This window comes from Arvicola amphibius, chromosome 3 (genome assembly GCF_903992535.2).
Source record: "Arvicola amphibius chromosome 3, mArvAmp1.2, whole genome shotgun sequence".
In the NCBI taxonomy this organism is placed as follows: domain Eukaryota; kingdom Metazoa; phylum Chordata; class Mammalia; order Rodentia; family Cricetidae; genus Arvicola; species Arvicola amphibius.
In genome coordinates this window covers 130,782,997-130,789,230 of record NC_052049.1, presented here as the reverse complement: position 1 = coordinate 130,789,230, position 6,234 = coordinate 130,782,997, and the positions used below count along the sequence as shown (strand labels likewise).

General features: G+C 48.5%; 1 long non-coding RNA gene across 1 annotated transcript; it reads left to right on the top strand.

The window, feature by feature from the left end:
- Nucleotides 1-731: 731 nt before the first annotated feature.
- On the top strand, nucleotides 732-2,171 carry LOC119808705. Its single transcript, XR_005284549.1, has 2 exons — nucleotides 732-1,622; nucleotides 1,900-2,171. It is a non-coding gene; the product is annotated as an uncharacterized LOC119808705 (long non-coding RNA).
- The last annotated feature ends 4,063 nt before the right edge of the window (nucleotides 2,172-6,234 follow it).

The following is a 6,234-nucleotide window of genomic DNA, read 5'->3' as shown; positions in this document are numbered from 1 at the left end:
TGCCATTAGGATATGATTGTGTCATGAGCATGTCAGCTGTTGATAGATCCATAATTGACAGCATTGTAGCACGGTGGCAGAGACATCAAGAAGTAAGGTCAGCCTGGAGGAAGTAGATCACGGGAGATAGGCCTTTGAAGGGTGACATATACTGTCTCCTTCCCTTTCTCATAGCTCTTCTCTGCTTCCTGTCCACCATGAGGTGAGCAGCTCTGTTCCACCCTGCCTTTCCGCCGTAACATGCTACCTCACAGGCCTAGACACAAGGGAGCCAACTGGACAGGCCACCTGTGAAACTGTGAGCCGGAGTAACTATGCCTTCCTTTTATTTCCATTCTTTCAAGTGTCTGTCACAGCAACAGAAACTAAAATACCGTCTGTCAGGTCCTGAAGAAACCTGGGACCAGTCACACTTGGTACCTGTGGCTCCTGCCAGCACTTCTCACCCTGCCCCCACCCTTAACCTCTCCAGCCCAGTGCTCTCTTGCCTCTTCGTCTGCTTCGTCTGGACTCTTCCAGATACCTCTGGCTGTTCTCTCCTTCATATCTACAATAAAATCCTTCTCCTCATCCACACCTTGGATCAATCATGTCCTCATTTTCATTTATTGTGGGAAGCAGAAACTGCCTGATCAGAGGGCAAGGTTCCCTGTTGCAGATGGTAACTGGCTCAAAAAGCTTGTCTTGGCTGGGACATGCAGAGAACAGCAGAGCTCACTAATGCCCAAGGTCCTGGGGCAGCCATGTGATGGAGCGACGGAAGGGCATTCGTGGCAAGTCTCTCGGAATGCCTGTTACATTCTCTCGTCACAGTTGGGCTGCTGCGGGTGCCTCCTGATTTTCTCCTTGACAATCTGACTGCCAGCAATGAGATCTGGAGTGCTGGCCAAAGGAATGTCAGTAGAGAGATCTCCTGAAGTGTGTGTGGTTAAGTGGGTGTGTACCAGGGGACTCCTTCGCAGAACTTTCTGCTGGAACTGGTCTAGGAAAGTGGATGGACTCCAGGTAACAGGAGAAGACTCTAATACCCAGCAATAATCGAGACTCGGGAGGTGTGAGGGCACAGAAAATTGAAAGGCCCCTAAACCAGGGGCTGGCAAGCTCCAGGGACTCAGAAAAGACAAACAAAACAACCAGCAACTCTGTGAACACCTTTACTGCCAGAACAGGGCAGGGCATGGTGGTTTCCTTGCCCCCAACTCTGTCCATCACCTATTTGAAATGCATCGGAGTTGTAGACAGAAGAAATGCGATTTTCTTTCTTATTACATGTATGTATTTGTTTAGTATATGTGTGATGTGTTTGGGTGCAAACATGACACGGTGCGTGTGTGGAGGTCAGAAAACAGTTTGCTGAGGTTGGTTCTCCCCATGCCAGTCTTGGGGATGGAACTTGGGTCTTCAGTGTTAACAGTGAGCCCAGAAGGGTTATTTTCTACCCCTCACACTCAATGGAAGAACCAAGTGTGATGGTTAATTTTGATTATCAATTTGGAAGAATTTAGAATCACCATCCAAATAATCTTCTGCTTGCCATGACCTGCCCAGCTTTGGAAATGACCTGACTGGAGCCCCGAGGTGTGAAGAAACAACAGACGTGTGTACAGAGGAACTGGGATCACGTGAGTTATGGGCTCTGGTGGAGACGCAGCAGTAGACCAGAAACTCAGAGAGTCTTAATATATACCGCAATGAGGAGGAGAGCTAGGAGGTCTCTGTAGGGGAGCAGGTTCAGATTCTAGTCATCAAGGAGGAGGACGCTGCAACTGACAGATTTTACATTCAATGCCAACCTCCAAACTCAACTCAAGGGAAGACTTCGCGGTTCCTATGGGTCTGAGGCACTGGGGTCTTGGACATGGTTATTTATGCTCATGTCAAAAATATCCATTTATTCAGGACATCATCCTCTCCCCACATCTGAGTGTGTCTATGAGGGACTTTCTAGATGGAGCTAATGAAGTTGAGAAGATCTACCCCAAATGTGGGCGGCACCATTCCCTGGACTAGAGCCTTGGACTGAATGAAAAGAAGAAAGTGAGCTGTGCCCCAGCATTCCTCTCTCTCTGCTCCCTGACTGTGGGTACCATGTGACCTTATGCTCCTGCCGCCATGACTACCTCCCAAACTGTACCCTCAAACTGTGAGTTAAGCAAACCCTTCCTCTCTTAGTCGTTTTTGTTGGTTGTTTTGTTAGAGCATTGGGGAAAGTAACTAAGAACCTGGGTGTAGCTCATTGGTTAGCAGATGTCAGGCCTCCTCCCTTGCACACTGCCTGATGACACTCTTTCCTGGTGGCCTCTGGCTCTACTGAGTGACACTGTGCCCTTGCAGTCTTTGAGTAAAGCAGCCACAGGGAAGCTGTCCTTTTTCCATGTGCCCCTGAGCAAGGGCTTGGGGAATTCTTTCTATTCTCCATTACTGCCTCATTGCTCCACCCTCCTCCTCTAAAGAGTTTCCCACTTTGGAGACTACCATATTTTTTTGTCCCTGTAGTAAGCAGTTTGAAAGAAAATGACCCCCAAAGGGAGTGGCACTATTAAGAGGTGTGGCCTTGTTGGAGGAACTGTATCACTGTGGGGGTGGGCTTCGAGGTCTCATATATGCTCAAGCCACACTCAGTGTCTCAACTTGCAAAATTCTCAGCTGCCTCTCTAGCACTATGTCTGTCTGCATGCTGCCGCGTCTACCATGGTGATAGTGGATGGAAACTCTGAAATTGCAAGCCAGCCCAATTAAATGTTTTCCTTTATAAGAGTTGCCAGGGTCACAGTGTCAGTTCTTAGCACTAGGAACCCTAACTAAGACAGTCACCGTTATAAATATCTGAGGCAAATGATTGAAAAGGACAAAATATTCCCTTTGGTTCATAGCTTCGGAGGTTTTGGTCCACAGTGAAGTGAGTCCATGGCTTCTGGGCTTGTGCTGAGGCAGGAAGTTACTGTGGTAGCATGGTTGAACAAAGTTGTTTACCTCAGAGGGAAACACACTCTGATGTGCGGGAGGCTCAGAGGGAGGAGTGGGAAAGGGCTAGAACACTTCTTGAGAAAAGACCTCACAGAGTCCGGTTGGCTGGTAGCTGACTGAGGCTGAGAAGGCTGAGAAGGCCCCTGAACTCCTGCGGTCTCTGCTTCTCCCTCTGAAGTGCCAGGAAAACACTGCTCACTTCCAATGAGGCGCCCTTCTCTGTCCCCCCTCTTCCCCCGTCATACACTCACTTCCCAACAGTCGCGGCTTTGCTGACCTTACGAGTGCCATTCCACCTCGGGGACATCTCCACCTCTGGCCTTCAGCACCTGCACTGGCCTTATTCCACTTCCTTCCGGTCAATCCTGACTCACCTCCTTAACCAGCTTAGAGCTCAACCTGAATCTTCATAGCTTTCTAAACACACTACCTGAGAGGGCTGCTGTTTGCTTGCTTTGAGACCGGTTCTCATGCATCCCAGACTGGCACTGAACACAGTATGAAGCTGGAGGCGACATGGACTTCTGATCCCTTCACCTGTACTCCCCGCCCCCAGTTGCCAAGATTGCAGGTGTGCACCACCATGTCCAGTGTCTGAAGTGCCAGGGAAGGAACCCAGACTGTGCACATCCTAGATAGGAACACTACCCATTGAGCTATAGCCCCCGTTCCTAAACATCCCTCTTTAAGGCCGCATTCAATGGTGTTACTCCCCACTAAATGAGCAGCCCACCCTCTGTTGCCCTGGGGTTGCTTTCGCATCACCCAGAAAAACCTCCTCATGCCTTCTTTCTCCACTTCAAGACCCTACTCCCATCCCACCCTTCCCTGCGGGATGTGTCTTATTGACGATCCCAGACTACATTGTCTTCAAAAGCTAACAGGTTCCCTCCTCCCAATTTCCCAGCAGTGAATCTACCCACTTAGGTGATCTATGACCTTTCTCTCCCTCTCCTGTTACAAAGGATGAAGTGTCCTGTCTTTATGGAAGACTCTATTAGTGAGGGTTCTCTAGAGCAACAGAACTTACAGAATGAATCTCTCTCTATATAAAGGTGATTTATTGGAATGAATTATAGGTGCAGTCTAGCTGACCCAACAATTGTTAGCTGTGAATGGAAAGTTCAAGAATCTAGTAGTTGCTCTGTTCATGAGACTGGATGCCTCGGCTTGTCTTCAGTACAGGTTGGAATTCTGAAGAAATGGGTTCTAATGTCAGTAAAGGAATGGATTTACTAGCAAGGTGAGGGCAAGCAGGAAGAGCAAAAGCTTCCTTCTTCCACGTCCTTAAATAGGCTTCCAGCGGAAGATGTGCCCCAGATTAGAGGTGTATCTTCCTGCCTCAAGATCCAGATTAAAGGTGTGTGTCTTCCTCCCTTCAAGATCTGGGTTAGAAGTGGATCTTCCTACTTTAGATTAAGCAAAAATCCCTTACTGGTGTGCCCTCCATTTTTTGGATTTTAGTTAATTCCAGATGTAGTCAAGCTGACAACCAAGAATAGCCATTACAACTCAGACTTATATTTAAGTCTGAGATCCCATGCTTCCCTTCTCCCCAGGTCACCCACAACTCTTCCTCCTGCGCAGTCCCAGCAGAATGCCTGCGCTGACCTCCTAAGCCCTCTAGAGATGGCCAGTGAGAGGCGGCTGTCCGAGGCCACATAAACCTCCCAGGATAGCCCCAGCAGAGTGTGGCCCCTCCAGCCTTGCAGCCTCAGCTGATTTTCAAGCACCAGAAGCTACCGGTGTTGGAAACAACCAGCACCTGACTGCTAGCGGAGGCCCATTCTTCTCGTACCTGAGTTTCAGAACACATTTGTTGCGAGGCCTCTGTCCCCAGGGATGACGGGAACACTTTGTCACTGTCTTGGAAGCAGAGAGGGTTACAGAGGTGGGAGGGAGGACTCGGCTGGGTCCGAGAGCTAGACTCTTGAGAAAATGTGGGAAATTAGTCAAGACGAATCCTCTATAGATAATTGTGAACCGAGCCGAGCCGGCCCTGAGAACGAAGGAGACTTGTCTGTACCACAGAGCAGAAGGCTGTGGGCTCTAATGCTACCGATGCCTGTCTGCTTGGGTGGCCTTTGGATAATGACTATCTTGAAGAAAGTTTTGGGCAACAAACCATGAACTAATATTGCCTAAGTGACTCTGTCTGTCTGTGCTGGCTAGTTTCTTGGTTTTGTTTTGTTTGGTTGTTGGTTTTTTGTTTGTCTGTTTTTTGTTTGTTTGTTTGGTTTTGGTTTTTTGAGACAGGGTTTCTTTGTGTAGCCCTGTGCTGTCCTGGAGCTAGCTCTGTAGACCCAGCTGACCTACTGAGTGCTAGGATTAAAGGTGTGTCCCACTACTGCCCAGATCTAGCTGTTCAACTTGACACAAGCTAAAGTTATCTGAAAGGAGGGAACCTCAACTGAGAAAAGCTTGCATAAGATCAGGCTGTAGGGCACTTTCTTTATGAGTGATTGAGGGAGAGGGCTCAGCCCATTGTGGGTGGTGCCATCCCTGGGTTGGTGATTCTTGGTTCTATAAGAAAGCAGGCTGAGCAAGCCATGAGGCCCAAGCCATTAAGCAGTGTCCCCCGCCCCCACCTCTCAAGACTTCTGCATCAGCTCCTGCTTCTAGGTTCCTGCCTTGTTTGAGTTCCTTGTTTAAGTATTTTAAATCCCTGATACCAAGCATGAGTCCAGCCAAACGAGTTAGGGTCAGGCGAGCCAGGGCTGCATAGCAAAGTGCTATCTCAAAACAAAAAGAAGACTCGAGGGCTGGGGAGGCAGCTCTGTTAGCAGAATGCTTACCCTGCCTTTAATTCTCAGAGCCACGTAAGTGGGGTGTTGTGTCACGCCTGTAATCCCAACACTTGGGAGTAGAGGCAGGAGCAACAGAATTTCAAGGTCATCTACTGTTGGTTACATATAGAGAGTGAAATCATTCTGTAATGCATGAGATCCTGTCTGGGAAAAAGTAAGCCTGTGAACTTCATCACTATACCTAACTAATGTACCAACTTTGCTGTATGTACATTTTGAAAGGGAGAGAAAGACGTTTTCCATGTTGTTGGCTTTGTTTTGTTTTAAATGTTGAATGTCCTGTTGAACCCAGAGCCCCAGGTGTGGCTTTGTCCCCAGCCCTTCTATTTTGTGTTAGGGATGAGTGTTGTGGTGTAGCAGTAAATGGTTCCTTGTTACCATGTAAGTCCCGTGCTCAGACCCAGGCTGGCAGTCTTGATAGCACACACCATTTTCCCACTCAGCCATCTTGCTGGCTCAA